Genomic DNA, 19,404 nt, shown 5'->3' with positions numbered 1-19,404 from the left:
GAGCACAGAGACTCGGTATTTTAAAGATAATAGTTCTGTTCTTTTATTTTTGCTATACTAGAAATGTCTTGACTTTCTAAATATTTATCATGAGAGCTTCTTTTGGACTCATGAACTATTACAGATACATTATAGAGGCAAAAAAAATTTACCATTTACTTTTAGCTTCCTTCTGCAAAATTGCACTTTGTCTTGATTTTTTTCTTTTGTTCTAGACTCACTGTTTCCCCTTCCATAATTGTCTCTTGCGTCATCCATATTTTTCTGGTGGTCTTTAATTTCCTTGTACAGTGTCTAAGAGAGTAGGCAGACACCAGAGATGTGAGCTGTCACTCAGCTCAATTTATTTTTTGGTTGTTAATTGACTGTTAAGTCGGTCCTCCATTCCACATGTATTGATTAAAGGGTGCCTTAAATGTAATGAAGAAAACTGGCCTTGGTGACAGGAAGAAGGTTTGGAAGGAGAACTGGGAAGGAGTTGGTTAGATAAAAAGGAATTTTGAAAAGGACTTTGGTGTTCAGAAGCCATGAGTATCCAAGCCTTTGTTGGTATAGTGGTGTATGCGAATATAAAAACTCTCACGGAGAAAAAAAATCAAACATATACTTGTTTATTTTGTGTGTCTGAGTGTTCTCTCTCTGTGTATGTATGTGTACTGTGTGTGGATTGTGCATTGTGCCCACAGAGGTCTTGTGTTTATGGAGGTCAGTCACAATGTGGGAGCTGGGAGCTGAGCACTGGTTCCCCTACAAGTGAAGCAAGTGTTCTTAGTGGCTGAACCATCGCTGTAGTTCTGTAAAAACTGGAATAGATGGTAACCCCCCAGAACTTACTGTCACATACCAGATACGTGCATTTGCATGCTATGCATGTTTGTGCACGTACACGCTTTCTCGCCCGAGCGCTCAAGAGCGCTCGCTCCCCCACCCCTCTCTCAACCAGGATTGCATGTCCCCTCATCAAATGTAAAGTGCCTAAATAGGTATGCAACATCACTTTAGTGTCTCATTAATAAGAAGAAATGATGGGTTTGGCTTCCGAGCTCTGTACCTGGTTGTTCTTCCGCTCCCTGTCCTCAACTGTCCCTGTCATCCTGGGAAGCACATATGTACTGGTCTTCTGGCTTCCACAGTCAGATCTGGCCAATAAGGGACCTCTACAGGAGGGACTGAAAAGAGCAGGAACTGGGATTTTGTCCTGTACCTTGTCTGAAGGACACCTTGTACTGACTGTGCTCTAAGATAGACAGGCAGTTTCTTATCTCTACGGCTGCATTTCTCTTACTCAGCCTGACCTTTCTTTTTTTGTCTGTCCCTTGGTAAATTTCTAACTTATGAATGTCAATGAGAATGCCAGTGAGGGTTGTCTTTCCTTCCCTCTGGAACTCTGAGACTCTGATCACAGTTGTAAGGTGTGTCCTGTTTTCCAAGAGATTGAAATGTGCTGTGCGAAGAATTAGTATCCTACAGCCCTTTTCTCCATGGAAAAACACAATGCGAACTCATCTGTGCACATGGTCTCAGTAGCTTCATCCATCATAGCCCCAAGAGAAAAGCTAGAGCCCCAGTAGGCATGTTCTCTCCTCCTTATCCTTTCTCTCTAGTGATAGGGGGTGATATGGGGGAGGGGCAAAGGGTGGGAAAAAACCCACAAAGTGGGGTTGGGGATTTAGCTCAGTGGTAGAGTGCTTGCCTAGCAAGCGCAAGGCCCTGGGTTCGGTCCCCAGCTCCGAAAAAAAGAAAAGAAAAAAAAAACCCACAAAGTACCAGAGAGAAACTATGATAGTTATAGCACAGTTTGTTAAAATTACTTAAAAAACAATCGAGTTCGATGCTTAGAAGGTAAACTGTATTTCAATTTAGAAATACATTGTATTTCAATGAAGAAGTACATCATAGACAATCTGAAAATTTTCTCTTTCAAAATTTATTTGCTGAGAATTTCATGTACCCAATGAAATAAGATCATGTTAACTCAGCACATGCCTTTTAACTACCCTGGCTCCCCCAATGCATTCTCCTCTCAACGTCATATGTCTTCCCCCTCCTTAATTCATCCCAATTAGTGCTGCCGAGATGTGATTTGGTGGGGGAGAGTGGACAGTCCAACCATTGAACACACCCCGAAGCAGGGTGATTCTCTTTCTCCCAGTAGTTATCAGCTGTCAGTATCTCTTCAGTTAGGGTGAAACCGCATGAGCTCCACATACGCGTTTGCTGGACTGTGGGTAGCTAGACACTGTGCTGGTCTTGTGCAGGTAACCACAGTTGCTGTGAGTTGATGGAGGTAACCGCCCCATCATGTCTAGGAGATGGCATTTGACAGTTTCTTCCCCATCCTGCAACTCTTTACGTTCTTTCTGCCTCCTCTTGAGATGTTTCTTGGTGTGTGTGTGTGTGTGTGTGTGTGTGTGTGTGTGTGTGTGTGTGTGTGTACGCGCATGAGTGCACGCATTTCCATCCTGTTCAGGACTGAACACTCACGCTCACTTATTCTTGGCCCTTTGACCAGTGAGAAGTCTTTGCATTGGTTGCTTCAAATGCAAAATGAAGCTTCCTTGTCCCAAGTTTGAGAGCAGCACAAATCTGTGAGTATAAGCATAAATGTTTAAGTGGCAGTTTGACAACATGGGGTACTTGGTAGGATCAATAGCACACCTCACCTAGGGAGTACAACCGCCCAAGCCTTAGGTTTTGACCATGTTTAGAGTACCAGACATGAATTCTCTTTTGTGGAGCAGGCTGCAGATCCAGTCAGAAAGCATTTGGTTAACCTACATCAGGCATGTCACTATCACCCCAGTGGGCACAATCCTGCCTGGCAGGTCAGTATTGTAGCATGCAGGATTCAGTGGCTGGTGAGATCTCTGATGTCTTGTCTCCTACAGCAACCAGCATAGCGCCTTCTGGCTCTGTGTGAAAGCCTGACAGCAAGGAGGAGCTCCAACTTGGCAGAGTTCTGATGCCTTTACCAATGATAGTGTCTTGCGTTTCGTATGGTGGGTAACCATGAGCAATGGGTATCTTCTGATGTGAATAAATATGGCTCTAACTGTAATGGAAGTTTTATATGCTTTTGTATCTAATTTTGTTTCCTGCTACTCAGTATTGGTAAATTCATGGGGATAAATCTACTCACTTGAAAGCATGAAAAGTAACTGCAGATTTTTGTCTAAGTTTGTGAGGGAGAGGGTTAGTGTCTACAACAAGAAACAATGCTGCCTGAAGTCCCTTCAGCCAGAGGCTCCTGTCCTCAGACTGCTTCCCATTTGATACTCACTGCCAATTGAGCTAGTCTTTGCTTTCTTGCAAACAGACATATTGATCACGATTAATGCATAGTAGTTAAATCTCCACCCACCAGCCCTAAGTTCTGGTGCCTCTTTCATTTCATATGCACATCTTGTGGGTTTATCCAAACATTCCCCAACATAACCAAGCCTCTCTCTGGTGAGTGTGTATTTTAATACAACTGCTATGAAAAAAAAGTAAGACAATATCACATTACTTCTGTTTGATTGCTCTGTGGGCTTTCGTCTCAGGGATAAAATAAGCGTTTATCGTTTTCTCCTGAACAATGCTTTTGTGCAGCTTCATATCCGTGTGTAAGGCTATATGGGCTCCCTGTTGCTGAAGTTAGATTAGACTTAGGGTTCACGAACAAATTGTTTTAATCCTGGTTCTCCACACCGCCAAGAGTAAACAGGAGTCGGCCATAAAGCTTATATTCTTGTTTTGGATGGTGTATTAATTGCATATAAAGATTATTTCCTCTTAGATGACCTTTTTTGTATAAATAACCCAAGCTCTTTTCTTTTAAAGGATTCAAATTAATTTTCCTCAGGATTTGTTTCTTTCATAAATGGAAGGCCAGTTTTTCATGTGCCCCAATGATTTCCAATGATAAATGAGGATAAGAGGCATTAAACCTTGTTACCTAAAGCTCAGGGGAGTTGTTCACTGTAATTAAAATGCCTACTATGCAACAGCAGTGTATTTAAGGATCACACGTGGCTCTCCACCCTCCAAGGTCTTTTTTTTTTTATTTTCTGAATGCAATGCCTTTTATTTGTATTTGATGAGGATTAGCACACCCAGCAACTCCGTGACTTTTGCTTACCCCACTGAGACCTACGTGTAGGTACAGGGCTAAAAGGGTCTCTTTCCACAGCCCGGCCTCCACACAGCAGCACTGCTCTGAGCAGCACGGCAGGAACATTGATAACTATGCAGCCATCTGACCTAGACCGTCAGGGCTCAGCTGAGGTGGGAGGCTTGAAAAGCCCACCTCAGAAGATGCCACTGGGCCCTGGTTCTGGACAAAGTGGAAGACACCGTAGAGCTGTAGCCTAGCACAACCGAGAACTCCCTATGAGTGGGTTGGAAGGAAGGACGCGGGTGGGGGGTGGGTGTGGGGGTGGCCACAGCACATGCTTTACCATACTGTGGGGTCCCCGGGACTGTGGGCTCAGCAGCGCCCTTACTTCCCAGCCAGCTGCTCGTACAGCTTGGGCACAGTCATCCCACTCTGCCTGGTAGCACGCACCGGCCACGGGGGCTCCCTGGTGGTACTTCTTGCGGAAGGTTCTCCACCTTGAACTTGCCGCGGTTGTCTCCAGACCTGCGGCTGAGGATGGGCTCTGTCACAGCTCAGAGGCTGCTCCTGCTCGTACACCAGCCAGACGTAGCGGTGCAGACCTGTGCCATTGGGAGGCCCGGAGCCCACGTAGTCCGAGAGGACAGTGCCATTGCTAGTGTCGTTGCCCTTAATGTTGACCACCAGGAATTGGTGCCACTCCCTGAATTTAGGGCCCTTCCTGCTGGGAGCATCGAGGGGGTCTGTGAGGACCAGGGTGTAGAGCTTCCCTGGATTAAGGCCATCCCATGAAATACTGCTCGGCCTGTTCATGACCTGGGTGGGCGTCAGCACTTTGCCCAGCTTGTCCATCGTCACTCTGAGGGTAGTCGACCCTCCGAGCGTGCTGGAGTGGCTCGTCCACCTCCTGTAGGCACAGCGGCTAGGCCCACTGTCTGATGTTGGTGGCCAGGACGATGGAGAGAAGGAAGACACGTGCGCCGAGTCCCAAAGTGCCTACCCTCCAGGATCTTAATGGCTAGTGGAAGGTCTGACATAGAAACCATTAACCCAGAAAAGATTGAAGTTAACTAACCTTCAGGATTCTGATAAGGGAGAAGAAATAGAAGTAAATATCCAGTTTGACGAATCTAAAACTAACGAAGTAGAATGTAATTTAGGAAGCATTGATTTTTTAGACTTTCCCAAGGAGTAATTACTTTTAAATTCATTATATTGTGTGTGTATATGTGTGTGTGTTTGTGTGTATGTGTATATATTTGTGTGTGTTTGTATATGTGTGTGTTTGTATGTATGTGTATATATTTGTCTGTGTTTGTATATGTGTGTGTTTGTGTGTACGTGTATATATTTGTGTGTGTTTGTATATGTGTGTGTTTGTGTGTATGTGTATATATTTGTGTGTGTTTGTATATGTGTGTGTTTGTGTGTATGTGAATATATTTGTGTGTCTTTGTATATGTGTATGTTTGTGTGTATGTTTACATATGTGTGTGCATGTTTATATTTGTGTGTGTGTGCATTCGTGTGTGTGTTTGTCTGCAAGTGCAGGTATCTGATGACAGCTTTCAGGAGTTGGTTCATAAAACTGAGGCCATCAGACTTTCACCTGCACTTTTACCCTCTGAGCCATCTGATGGCTCAGATATGATTAAATATGAGAAGTTGGGTCTTTGGGTCTTTTGAAAAAGAGACCTTTAAAATAAAGCTTATCAGTATCCTTGATTCACTTGACTAGTAAGGGGACTTTGTAAGACCACACATCTTGGGGGAAAGGAGCCAGGACTCTGATAAAAAGCCCTAAACTTACAGGCTTGCGGTCTTATGTGACATGTGCTGACCACAGGCATCACCTAGGGAAGAATTCTGCCAGAGAATGCTGGAGACTGGCAGAATGGCAGGTCCTGTCTGAAGACATTGAAAATCAGGAGCAGATTGTCAAAGTCTTTGTCCACTGATTTCAGCCAGACAGAACTAATTCGATCACATTGATCAAAATACGCAAGGACACTAACAACTTCCAGAGGACAAAATGATACTTACTGAAATTTTAAAAGTTTCTGCTTATCTTCCAGTTGGCATATAATAACATGTTGTATATATATACCTAAAAATGCATACTTTTCGTCTATAATGATGATTTTTGCATTATCAGTTACCTGTTGCTGCATAACCCAATGGTTTAACAGTAATACATCATGTTTTTCACAATTCCATAGATGAGTGGGTTGCTTCTGATACTTCTGATAGTCTGGGCTGTATCAGCAGGGGAAGGATGGCCTAGGATGACTTTGAGTTTCTGGGCTTCTAGCTTGGGTTACTGGGTCAAAGTCTCTTTCTTGAGTTCCTTAGTCTCAAAGAGACTGGTCCCGACTTCTGTATGGGCAGATGCTGGCACTCTCTGTAGCGGGATGATATCGTATACTTTCTGAGATTCTAGGTACCCTGGCATGGAGACTTCAGGTACCACACAGATTCTATTTCAGTGGGAGGAAGGACCACGTGGATTAGATAATGCGTGTGAAGCTACACAGCCTGTGTAGCTTCCGTAGAAGAGGCTGTGGGTGGTAGGAAGTCTTCTTCAGTAGGAAGGAGAGTAATCTAATGGTCATGCAGGAAGAAAGGGTGAATGTCCACTCAGTTCATGTCACCTACCTTGGGCAGACACTCAACTTCAGTCCTGAAGGGCGTTGGAAATACAACTTACCCCTGATCTCCAAATTAGACAGTGGCATTTGGATGCCCTAGCAGTTAGTGGCAATTAGCTAGTTAGGAGTTAGGGACTTACTTGGGACCAGCACTCATACCTGCATGGACCTGAACAAAGCCATTCAGTAGCTATTGTCTCCTCTTCTGTATCACTTCTCTGGTTGGGATGCTTGTGAACCTCAACTTTACGACTGTCCAGTTTATAGCCCTTACATAAGGAAAATGACGTCAGTATCTACCAGCCCTGCTGAAAACAGGGAGCGATTTGTATATAAGGTAGGAGGATTTTACAGACTGCCCTAAAGTAAAAGAAAATCCCTCTACTGTAACCGCCTTAAGGATGGGCAGATAGGAAGAAGTTACCTGGATGGATCTGTCCTTTTTGGAGCAGGCAGAGTGCTTTGATTAAATGACTGGAAAAAGGAAGTTGCCAGAAGTTGTTTCTAAAGACCTGACATTAGTTGAGTGCAAACTGTGTGCAGTATCGGATAGTATCTTAGTTGGGGTTTCTATTGATGTAAAGAGATATCATGACTATCGTAACTCTTACAAAGGATATATATTCTATTGTATTGTATTGTATTGTATTATATCATATTATATTATATTATATTATATTATATTATATTATATTATATTTCTCTTTTAGGTGGGGCTGGGTGAAAGACAAGAGAGATTTAATAAATATGGCTGTTAATCTTACCCAAACTGAGAACACTTTTGAGAATGGAAGGGACTGCTGTTAATAATGCCTCCCCAAATCCCACGTGAACAGTAACATACAGGGCAGGAGTAGAGAGGTGATTTTAGAACTCAATGGCTTTGAAAGCTTGGATCGTTTGCATACTCTATAACTCGACAATAACTCCTTAAGGAAGAAGAGGAATAGGAGGGGGGGAAAGAAGGGAAGAAGGAAAGAAAAGTATATGTGTTTTCAGAGCCAGTTTTTGAAACAGGGCCAGAAGAGTAAATTTTGTTTTGCTGGTTCTAGATTGTCGAATTACCATGTTGGTTCTCCTGCCTGGATGGCCCACTTTGGAGTCTGTCTTTTATTCTGGACATTGTAAACTATTCAAGTACAAACATCTTTAACGAAGCCGTAAGATACCAAGGTTAACAAAAAAAGTCCAAAGTGTGAATTCTTGCACCCATCGTGGCTCAGACCGAAGTGTGATTTTCTGTGATTGCAGAATGGCTGTTTGCCAAGTTGTATCACAAAACCTCTGGTGATTGAAGCTCTAAATAATTCACATTATCTCTAGACATCTATTTTTAAACTCTTAGAAACTGTAAAATATAAACCCAAATAGAAAACCTCTTTTAATACTTAAATTTGCTTAAATAACCAATGTTTGTGTTGGATGTTCTCAGACATTTGTTTCTTTTTGTTTGTTTGTGTGTTTGACACTTGTTTCTTTTTGTTTGTTTGTCTGCTTGTTTGATTACTTGCTTACTTGCTTGTTTGTTTCAAGACAGAGATTTCTCTGTGTAGCCCTGAACTGTGAGTCCTGGAACTCACCTTGTAGACCAGACTGGCCTTAAACTCAGAGATCTGCCTGCCTCTGCTTTCTGAGTGCTGGGATTAAAGGCGTGAGCCACCACCACTTAGCAACCCTTGCTTCTTTTTTGAAACATTTGTAAAATATTACTGATTGATAATGAGTTGAAGGTGTAGTCACTGAAAAAAATATTAGTGAAAACTTCTGATTGACCTGCATTCATCAGAAATAATTCTTTCCTCTCAAAAAATGATAGTCAACCTGAACTTCTTTCAGAGATTTGAATATGTACTTTTTTGTTTTTTATCATAAACTTTTGACATGGCTTATATTAGCACTTATGTGTTTGGACTGTTGAAGGTACAGATAGGTCATATTTTAGGCAAAACCATGAAGTAAAAGCAAAATTCAGCACATCACAGCTCTTAATTTATGCTTGGCAGCGTGAATGGGTTCTGAGTGCTTCTAGGTATAGTTTTTCTGTGAGTCCCCTGCTAGGCCTAAGCTCTTCTTTCTCCTGATTTGGCTCCTTAAGAGTCAAATGTCTGCTTAATCTAAGGGATGCTTGTGGGAGGTATTTGTTCACCCAGCTTCCATCTAGTCCACTTCCTTCTTAGGCTGAAGTATGACTTAGGAGAGGGAGAAGGTAGCCCAGGCACTGTGTGAGAGCCAAAGCTGAATTCACTCACACGACCATGCAGCCACGGATCCCTGGGGCAGTATGTAGCCTACCTGCCCCTCCGGCATCACACACTGAATGGAGCCATCCTTGTCTGCTGTGAAATAGGAAAACGTCTTTAAGATTGAGAGCGGTCACATGAAAAGCTGCAAGGAAGTGCTGGGCTTTGAGAAAGGACAAAATAATTGCTAGCTTTGCTCCATAAATCACTGTAATTCCCTGAAGGTGGTGATAATCAATGTGCCCCGACTCTCGCCTTCAGCGAGAAGGATCAGGGAAGAAATATTTCACATTGATTCAAGGGTTCCAGGACACAAGCTGTGATGGGAGTTGTGAATTCTGAAGAGAGGCTTGGCATCACGGGGACCAGCCGGCTTTGGGAATGTGCTGCCTTTTGGTCATTTAGCCCATTGGTACGGTTTTCTTCATCTGTACTGAGTGCAGTTTCAGAGAGGGAAATACCTCAGACGCCCTAGGAGACATCACAGAGAATTCTGTTTCTTGGGTCATGGATGCTGGATTTGCAGATTTGCTCAATCTTAGTGTGGTTTCAAGATTTCCCTTTGCACCCTGGGAAAATGACAGTCTGGGGTTGGAGCATGAAGGAAGGGTGTGTGTGTGTGTATGTGTGTATGTGTGTGTGTGGTGTGTGTGTGTGTGTATGTGTGTATGTGTGTGTGTGTATGTGTGTGTATGCATGTATGTGTCTGACTTTGTGTGTGTGTGTGTGTGTGTGTGTGTGTGTGTGTGTGTCTGTGTGTTGCTCTCTGCAGATGTTCTTTTGACCATTTCAAGCCAAGTCTTTGATCCATGTGGTAACCCATCTTAGGAATTCACTCAGTGAATGGCAAGGTCAAGGTGTAGAATATGCGGCCTGATCCTCTGGACTTCCTGTCTTGTTACATTGCTTCACCTTAAGGGGAGAAAAAAACAATAATCCAAGTCAAACTTAGTGAACCATTTTGTTGTTTGGGTTGTCATGTCGACAGACAACAATAACTCAGTGGGATTGTAGTACTCCTTGAGGTAAGGTTCCCGTTTATCGATAGTGATAATGTAAAATTTGAAGCTATCTATACCTTCTGGGGTGAAATCTACAGATATCACCCCCATCTGAAATTCACTAATCATGCTTCTAGAAATTAATTCAAAACAGACAAAAGAAGTATTATCTGCAGCGACTTTTTAAAGGGGTTGGAAAACATCTTTATATTAAATTCTTAACAGTGAAGGAATAATTAAGCAAACTGTTAATTTTTGTATAGTCAAGTATTACAATTAAGTTTACAAGTATTTTAAGGTGGTAAAGTAACATAAATGCAAGCTTAAATGAGTAGTGTTTTATGCAAACTTGCTTCAAACGTGTAAGTGGGTTCAGAGAACAGACTACAAGGAAACTAACCCAGGATGTTGTCACTCTCTCCAGACAATGGCATTGAAAGTCATTGCTGTTTCTTTCCCAAGGTTTCACAAACGGCTCTCAAAAGACTTGCATTGAATGTGTGTGTTACGTTTAGAAGAAAGGCTGAAATGAGTTTTTGTCTTCCTGACAGTTTCCCTGAGCACACAACTAGGATCTTGGTCCAGGTTACTTTCTGATATAATCCAGGAACGAGGAAAGGCTGCAGCCTGACTTCCATTGCATAGCTTAGTTTCCCAAGCAGAAAGGATTTCCTTGTATCATTTGGCACTGTCTGAGGTCTATGTTCAGAGCTGTCGCCCAGTTAGCAGGCCACCATTCAGGCTTGTCCTTTATCTCGGAAAAGACTGAAGCCTGGGCTTCTTGGAGGGTCTTCTCTAACAGCTGTTGTCTGTGGGATCCTGACCAGGATCTCTGAGCCCCAGCTTTTCATCTTTCAAGGGAAGATACGATCCTTTCTTTAGGGTGATAAGAAACGATACATATATCCCAGAGCATGAGTCGTAAAGAAACGGTCCATCAACGCTTTACTTCCTTTGGGTCCCTGTACGTGTTATGGGAGCTGCTTATGGAAGGAAGGACTGGGTTATTGAAAACTCATTCCTTGTTCAAGGCACTGAGGGCTTGAGTAGTTAAGATCTTCAGAAGCAGATTTATCCTAGATGAATGTATCTTTCCAGAAACTCCCAACAACAAATGGTGATTCCCGATTTCTAAGAACTATAAACCATAGTGGTTACAAAATTTGTATGTATTTATGGATGCTTCTCAGAGGACATGTAAAACTTATGGACATTTGCCTTCAGTAGCTGGTGGTCCAGAGTTTCATTGTCTCTTGGTGGCTAGGTCTTAGGGCTTTGGCAGGGAAGGTTCCGGAACCATGGAGAAGACATTTGTACTCTGTTTTCATTCACTTAGTGTCCATTCCCTCCTGCTCCCAGTTTCTCTTCTTCTGTGATCTCTGAGGAAATAGCTTTCATGTATTTCAGTTTGAAAGAATAGCACAAGCAGGTTTTTGTGTGGTGAAGTTGGGGATCTAACCCAGGGCCCTTAGCGTGCTAGGCAAGCACGCTCTCACTAAACAATACACCTAACCCTGTCAACAGACTTTGTTAAGTTAATGTTCTAAAATAACTGTCTGAGCCAGGCAGGCACAGGCAGGAGGATTGTGTTTTAGGCCAGTCCAAGCCACATAGTACGACACTGTCTCATTTTTAAACAAACAACAATGATAACAGAGAACAAATTTGAGATCATCAGTTTACAAGGGGGGGGGGAATCTGTCCAGTTCATGACTGTGGAGGCCCTGCTGGTTTGGAATCTGTGTTGAAGAACACATCAGGATGTAGAGAAAAATCTTTCACTTCATGGGCAGGGAACAAAAGGGAAGTAAATGGCTGCCACTCCACAATCCCCTTCATAGGTGAATTTCCCATGGTATGAGGATTCCCACAGCAGCACGGGCTAAGGTTTCTGCCAGTTGCCAATAGTGGTGAGCTTGGAACGAAGCCTTTACCATAACCCCTTACGTGGTAGTTAAGATCCAAACCATAGAACATTTGCTTTTAACAAGGCTCTTTGGAAGTAAGAGGATGATGCTCCAGTGGATAGAATCACAGGTCCAGTTAGTAAGGGAGAATTTTCATACAAAAGGACCTTGAGGCTGTTTCTGAAGCGACTTACCTCCTACTTAAACTGTTTACTTTCTTAAACAGACAGTGCTGAGCCCAGAAGATGGTGTCCTCATAGAGGACTGGCCACTGTGAGTCCATCACTCTCTGAGGCCGTCTTTGTCCCTTTGACCTGTTTCTGAATCATGCCACCAATCTACATGTCTCCAGGTATATTTACAGGAAGACAAGGAGCTGTAGAGGTTTTCTTCAGGCTTGGTGGCTTATGTTGGAGCAATCTAAAATTAAGTCTAGTCAGTTGCCAACGTATAAATAAAATGCAGGTGAGTCATTAATTATTAAAAATGGAGTCACTGCACACCATCTTCTTTGGATCATAGCCTGGGAACCTGGATGAAAGATTGGCACTTACCTCTAGGACGACTTAGCTGCAGCATGGGATTTAAAAGTCAGTATTTCCAAAGGAACAATTAATTAAACTGGAAGGTTAATTCACAGTTTATAGACTCAGCATCTGCTTTTTGAGCATAGGCAATAAAAAGCTAGTGGTTGATTTATAAAAAACGATAGTTAGGTAATTGATTATGTATACCTTTATCACATACAAGCAGCAATCACCCTTGCATAATTTAGTTTTCCTTGTTCTCTTGTGATCTTCACTAACGTACCGATTTAGAGCAGTTGGTGGTATTTGCATGCTGGGTCTTATGATTTAAATGTTCTAAGTTGGAAGAATTAACATACCTTTCCTATGATGTTATGTCACTGGAATTTCAGGAGCTTATTTCCTTTTTAAATCACTGAGTTGAAAATGTCTGTGTTTCCCTTGGCATGTCTAAATAATATTTTCGAGCTGAGGTTATATTGTTTTTCCAAGTGCATAATACTCAAGGCCTGTTGACTAGAATTTAAACGCCCTTATTGTAGCGCAAAGAAATACACGTTACTGATCAATTCTTTTCTTAGTCAGAGTGATCATTATTCTGTGTGAGCGTGCTATTATTTAATTACTATTTCCTAAATATTGTTCCTACTATAAAAGTTGTGGCAGACACATGTAATGTTTCTTAGAGAGGCCTAAGTATACTGAAGGAGAGAGAGTTAAATTTTGAGATAATAGTGTGGAAACCTAAGTGCTTCATAATATTTTGCTGTCTGTGAGAGAAAGAGAGAAAGAGAGGGAGAGAGAGGGAGAGAGAGGGGAAGAGGGAGGGAGAGAAAGCGGGAAGGGAGTGGGGGGAGAGTGAGAGGGACAAGGAGAGGAGGAGGTAGCAAGAGAGGGAGGGGAGAGGGAGGGGAAGAGGGAGAAGGAAGGGAGAGAGAGGGGGAGAGGGAGAGGAGACTCACATTTACACTAATGTCTTATGATAAAGGCCCAAGAACACGAATCATTTGTGAGAAGATTCCTCCGGCATTCCCTGTGACAAGTGATGTGGATGGAGAGCTTGTCAATAACGTTGATTCCTTTAGAAGGAGCTCACCCCTGGGGGATCACTTCTTGTGTTAAAATGTATAGTTCCTAAATATAGTAACACACTTGCCTGTAATTAGAATATCAGGAACGTGTGAAAGACTTATTTGTTCAAATTTACTATTCCCTGCCTCTTTTTTCAGAAGTGTTTAAAAAGCTCTTTACAAAAAGGAAAAGAGACATATATGCCACGATTAATAAACAGAAAGAAGCAGAGGCAAATTAGAGGGTGAGGATAAGGATGATAAAATAGGAAACTATTTACTTGATGCACTTTGAGAATGTTAGGGCATTAAGGATTTAGTCTTTATCAAGCCTTTACTGTAATGTGGATGTGTAAAAACCAGGCTTGTTTTCCCCACTTGAGTGCCTGTCTTGCTAATTCTTTCAGTGATGTTGGTGTGACACCTTCCCATCTTGCTTCTGGCCAACTTGAAGACAAGATTATAACACACAATGAGTTATTGATATATGCAAAGATTGAGTTGTGAGGCTTCCGGGGGATAGTTTATGTAGGGAATGTGGCCCCCAGCTGTTTCCTTAGATCTGTAAAGGCTTAAATAATACAGAGCTATTTCTTAGATATGGAAGGATTTAACGGAAAACCTGAGACGTGCATTCTACAGAACTGAAAAAGTAACTAGGTATGTGGCTTCCTTTCCCACGTGATCACATGGTATTTCCAAGTGACTTAGATGGTATTTGAACTGTATTTATTGCCTGGCCTCAGGGCATTTGTACAGCCTGAGAGTTGGACAGCCATTGCTGTTCCCATCATCCTAAGTTTTGTCTATGAAACTTGTCACTTAGTGCTTTTCTTCTGTTTCTTCATTTTGTGAGTCTTCCCTTTCTCCTTCCAGGAGAAGTAAGTACTCAGAGAGCTGTGTGTCTCATGGTTTGCTACAGGTGCTGAGCCCTTTAACACCTGTTTAACCACCCATACAGTTGTGATTCATCCCTGAATTCTGGTATCCTGTTTTTTTTTCCGCATCCAGGTTCAGCTAGTTCTGCTGATGGGTGCTATTTTAGGAAGCTGGATACTTTCCCCCTGTGAGTACACTATACATTGATATCGGTGCTAATCACTTGTTGGTTTCAGTGTTATAAAGTGTACCATGAGGATAGGTAGCTTCCGGGGTGTCAGCCATTCACTTTGGGACATAATGCCTTGGTTGGCCGTGCTCAACCTATCCTAAGAAACGGAATAGCCAAAGGGTTCACTGAACCGAGGGCAAGAGCTATGACTCTGGTCTGGAAAAGACATCTCAGTAAGAGAGACAGTGCAAACAAGAGACTTCCTTAGCCAGTGAGAAAATACATGTTCATGTGTATTTAATATTAGACCGAATGTGGTTTATTTAGGGGCATCCTTCCACTCCTCTCCCCAGATCCTAGCCTTTGGTAGCAGAGTTGTTTTAATTTTGATATACCATTAAAAGATATTTGTTATAAAAAGAGGCATTACACACAAATACTCTACACATTTGTTACTTGTTTTGAGTTAAAAATGAGAAACGGTGACAGATTATTCAGGTCATTTTTACTTAAAATGCTGATAAGATACAAAGATTTGAGCGGTTCATAACATTTACTTGTTGGCTTCTCTTTGGATGACTTTTAAGAATCTATTCTTCAATGGATTTACTGTGTATGGGATGGCCACCAACATGTGTGGAATGTAGTGGTGTCAAAGCCCATGTCTACCAGGGCAGGTTGGAGAGATACAGTGAAGTGGTCTTTGTAGATGAGGGAGAAAAGACATTTCAAAAAATAGGTCCATAGACACCATGACTGGACGGTGGACATGTGAGTAGGAACCTTCCAAAGCAGAGAGGCTGCAATTCTGGATCAGCAAGAGAGCCTCAAGAGGAGGAGCCCCGTGGGCACCTCTAAAGTCTGGGAGTTCGTGTCACCAGGGCACATTGTGAAAAGAGGTAGTTGGGATAAATGCAGGAGCTTAGATGCAGCTAAATGTGTCCAAAAAAAATGTGAAAATATTCAGCCTTGGAAAGCAGTTCTCTCCGGTCAGTTAATCGCCCACCCAGTTGACATTTGAGCTTTTGTTCTGTGTGGTATGGCAGTGTTAAATTATCTTCATTCAAAACCTGTGATGTCTAACCGCCACAGAGCAGCTTTAAGCTTAATTATCGTTAAAAGAAAAAAGCATTCCCACCATCCTGGTCATATTCCATTTGTATGACTGCCTTCGTCAAAAATTTTAGATCCCTAGATTCGTTATGAGTCCATCAAGGGCTCTGTTGAGTGATGTAAATAGTTCTTCCTTTAGATAGCTATTTTTCAAAAAACAAACCAAACAGCAAGATTCTTTCATTTTTTTTCCAATTTTTGAAGTCTGCATCTGATTTTCAAATTAAGTGAATGAAGTTTATTCCATCTGTGTTTCTTTCCTTTTTTTAAGCACTAAAAAAATGGAAGTTCAAAGACAGAATTTAACATCGAAGTTGGAGACAATGTAATAGGTTAAATTTTAATTTAACCTCTTAAGTAGCCTCTCTGGAGTTGTCAGTCCTAGGCTGGAGCTTAATACACGTCATGTTTAAGGACTCAATTTAAGTGATTGATCACAGTTTTATTAATAAAATGATTTTATCTTTCTGTCATGCTCAGTATTACATATGTATGTGTTTGTATATACAAGTACATAATGTCATATCCACCAAACAGAACTGAGTTGAAGCACACAGTCTTTCAATGATAGCAGTGGTATCATCACCTTGAAACATAACCTTTGAGGTAGTATCAGGAAGACTGCTTTTACCACATTCTTAGGTGGTGACAAGTCTCACTCTTCCACAAACACTTGGTCACTTTCTATGAGACCCTGTGTGATCTGTATGTGCTGAGGAACACAAGCACAGTTTGTGTGTGACGACTTAATTCATTAACTGGTATTTGATCAATTCATTATCTTTCTCTATTGTATTGTCCCCCTTGGTTATGATAAAATCAGGAATGAGGGGTTGGGGATTTAGCTCAAGGCCCTGGGTTCGGTCCCCAGCTCTGAAAAAAAGAAGAAAAAAATCAGGAATGAACTCCACTTTGTGTCTGTGATGGAAATCCTTTTGCTGCTCCGGACTTTGGTAGTTATTAACAAAACGCATAGTGTGAACACATAGGAAAGGGTAGATAGGCTAGAGGAAGCCTTCTGAAGCCTTTGCGGTATGGGGAGGAGCCTTCCGGTTGTACATTTTAGTTAAGAGTAAGGCTTATCCAGTAGCAGTGGGAGGTGAAGCCAAGGACTGGACTGGAAGTACAGTCGTGTATATTTAGAAACCAAGATTGAAGTATGGCCCCATTTTAGGTCCATACATGGGCTACTGAATTGTATGCTTCCCAAAGGATCCCAGGCCTTTGTTGTAGCCTCATGTGGTTTTACAGAATTGATCACAACTGTTGACTAGCTCAACAGACTAAGACTTAATTGGTTTTCTATAGGTAACAGAGACTCTTAGACCTACATCTACATTTTAGCCCAGTAGAGTTGTTTGTCTATAAATTTATTTTCATTGTCTTTCAGAACTCACTAGAAACTCTTGTTTTCTAGAAAAGTTTTCTGAATCAGCTTTTACTCAAATGGATCCTGGTCTAGTCTTGTCTCACAGCCCTGGAACTTTCTCGGAGGCCGTACTCCTGTGGAGTTCTGCTACTGCTGTGTTCCCAGTGCCCTAGCCTAACCACTGCCTACCTGAGTCACAGAACAAGAGCCAGGTTTTGATTATTTATCTATCTATCTATCTATCTATCTATCTATCTATCTATCTATCTATCTATCTATCTTCCTTCCTTCCTTCCTTCCTTCCTTCCTTCCTTCCTTCCTTCCTTTTCCTTCCTTCCTTTCTTTCATTGTTTTCTTTTTTCTTTCTTATTTATTTAAATTTATTCATTCACAATTTCATACATGTATGTGACATTCTGGTCACACTCATCCCCTCACCTCCTCCTCTCTTCTCCCTCTCCATCTTCTCCTCCTGTTACTAAGGCCCCATCTGTTTTCATGTCTTTCCGTTTTGTTTTTGGGTTTTGTTGATTGGTCACACACTGGGTTTAACCAGGGCTCCTTCTGTGTCTGTGAGTCTGGAGCTGTCTTCTGGAGTATGAGCAGCTAGCTGACCAGTGGCTACATCTGGTTAGTTAGTCACTGAAAACAAAGCCTTCCTCTTCCTCAGTAGCTTTCAACCACCAATAGCTCGCCGGAGCAGGAATTGTTCAGAAGAGGAGCCTCTCATCTATGACTAAGGGCTCAGTCTTGTGCATGCCCTGTATAGGCAGCCAAGATTGTTGTGAGTTTGTGTGCCATGGCCTTCTTAGGCCCATAAGGCATAGAAAAATTTTCTGTTTCACTTTTATTCATGCTCATCCACCCCCGCTCCCCCAGTCATCATACTTAATTTAGCGACTGCCAAGTTAGATGCTTGTGATTTATTTTATCTTGCTTCCATATAATTTCAGTCCTGGTAGAAAATTCACATGACTGGTCCACAAGTACTCTTACATTCTTTACCTAGGCCATCCCAATGTATTTTCCCCCTTCATTCTTTCTTTCTGGGCCATCGGGAGTCAGTGGCAGGCACCATACTCTTTTACCTGAGTGTAGTTTAGTGGCTCCCCAAAAGGAGAATGTTCTCTTTTGTAAATACAACACAAATGCTAAACCGGGGACCAGCACCAGTGCACAGCATTTGTAGCACGCAGACGTCAGTGGTCTTACTGATGGTTCCCCATGTAGTTTATTACAGTACAACATACACATGGTGGCTGTGTCACCACCACCCTGATCTCAAACTCACTCTCTGACTCTCTTTGTCCCTCATTAAGGCTAAATTGAGATCTTGAGATCCTGACAGTACATCCCACGGCAGTTTCTGAGGCTTTCAGATCTGTTTAGTAATTTCTAGAATCTGGGACTGGTAGTGATGGTAGTCTTTTGAAGTTCAATAAACACAACATACAACTTGTGATAGCATCCATAATGTTTTCCTTATGTCCTCCATGCAATACAAGTCTCACTTATGACATTAAAATTAAAAGAACCCCCAGTTGGATGGTGTTGGATATAAGCAGAAAATGTATGTCAGTGAGAGGACATTGGAGAGTCCTCAAATGGAGTGATGGAGTCATCTGTCTCATCTCTTCTATTGAAGATGGCGGTGATGGTCTTTGACATGGTGCTTTGTGTCACGTGCATTATCGCACACTGGCAGCATGACTTGCAGCTGAACTTTCAGGCTCTCTAACCGAGACTTCAGATTGGCTAATGTGATGTTTCAATGTTTAGGTTTAACCAGGTATCTAGGCCTCCACCCGGTTTCATGCAGTTCACCGTTTAACTTATTATAGCCATCCCAATGTGTCTTTTGGCATTAAAGAGAACACAACACTACAGAACGTTCAACTTGAAAAAGAATTTGGCATTGTTCAAAGGTTCGGAGGACAATTACAGCACTCATAAAACCAGAAAACGATGCATAAATCTTTTCTACAGGAAAATGTTGGCTTATTTCTCAAAATGTTTCTATTACTTAATAATATGAGTATCAGAGCCTTTGTTCAGCACATAATGTTCAGGATAATTTGGTAGACACGAACTAAAGATCCTTTAAACAACTTGCTTTTATCACAATTCAATTTTATTCCTCTATTCAGGCATAGTGACATTCATTTAGTGACTTTGTTGTGGGAACATTTCTTTGCATGTAATATGCAGAACCGCTCAAGTGTAGTCTGTTTTGGATCATTATTCATCTGTTTGGGCTTTCTTGGATGGAACAAATAGAGTCCAGTTAACAGCCTCAAGTCAACAATATCTGAAAGACATAACTCACCATATATGTATCATTCAAAAGTGCCTTATTTTTGGATCTGCTTTAGACAGTCATTT

The 19,404-nt window shown here is 41.9% G+C and overlaps 1 protein-coding gene and 1 pseudogene across 2 annotated transcripts in view; one reads left to right on the top strand and one right to left on the bottom strand.

The window, feature by feature from the left end:
* Positions 1-19,404, top strand: part of Glis3 (GLIS family zinc finger 3) — a 423,182-nt gene that overhangs the window by 79,299 nt on the left and 324,479 nt on the right.
* LOC148007889 (phosphatidylethanolamine-binding protein 1 pseudogene) lies at positions 4,481-10,114 on the bottom strand (annotated as a pseudogene).

This window comes from Rattus norvegicus, chromosome 1, assembly GCF_021556685.1.
Source record: "Rattus norvegicus strain SHRSP/BbbUtx chromosome 1, alternate assembly SHRSP_T2T, whole genome shotgun sequence".
NCBI classification, from domain to species: Eukaryota; Metazoa; Chordata; class Mammalia; order Rodentia; family Muridae; genus Rattus; species Rattus norvegicus.
Note: the sequence above shows the minus strand (reverse complement) of the source record. Positions and strands in the feature narration are given on the sequence as shown.